Source organism: Chrysochloris asiatica, unplaced genomic scaffold (genome assembly GCF_000296735.1).
Source record: "Chrysochloris asiatica unplaced genomic scaffold, ChrAsi1.0 scaffold00070, whole genome shotgun sequence".
Lineage (NCBI taxonomy): Eukaryota > Metazoa > Chordata > Mammalia > Afrosoricida > Chrysochloridae > Chrysochloris > Chrysochloris asiatica.
In genome coordinates this window covers 697,226-697,865 of record NW_006408588.1, presented here as the reverse complement: position 1 = coordinate 697,865, position 640 = coordinate 697,226, and positions in this window count along the sequence as shown.

The window sequence follows — 640 nt, the reverse complement described above, 5'->3', positions numbered from 1 at the left end:
AACTCATGAGATTGAACCACCGACATTGTGGTTCAAACAGCCTTTGCTGTCCAGCACATTAGCCCACATCACCACACCAGGACTCCAACTATAGGGTAGACATAGTGAAATGAGAACTTACCCAAAATGCCTATGCTCTTTATAAAAAAGAGACCACTTGTGAATACCTGTGCAGTTTTATGAGCATAACATATTTGGAAATCCAATATGATTCCCTACAAGTACTTCCATGATGAGAAGTTATTATTACAGTATTTTTTTTTTCTAATATGATTCACATGCTTCAGACAACAATTTACAAGCTGTCTTAGTTATCTAGTGCTGCTATAACAGAAATACCACAAGTAGATGGCTTTAACAAACAAATTTATTTTCTCAGAATGAGGAGACTAAGCCTTGAGGACATTATGTTGAGTGAAATTAGTCAGTCACAAAAGGAGAAATACTGCATAGGACCACTACTGTAAAAAAACTAAGAAAAAGAACCCTTACTAAAGGGCAGTGGATTCCTTGCTGGTTGCTGGGATGTGGGGGAGGGGAAGAGGGGAAGGAGGGGAAGATGGAGCACAGGGCAAGGAATAGACACAGGATAGTTTGGGTGCTGGGTAGAGGGGCAATATACAAGAAGGGGGAGGGGAAT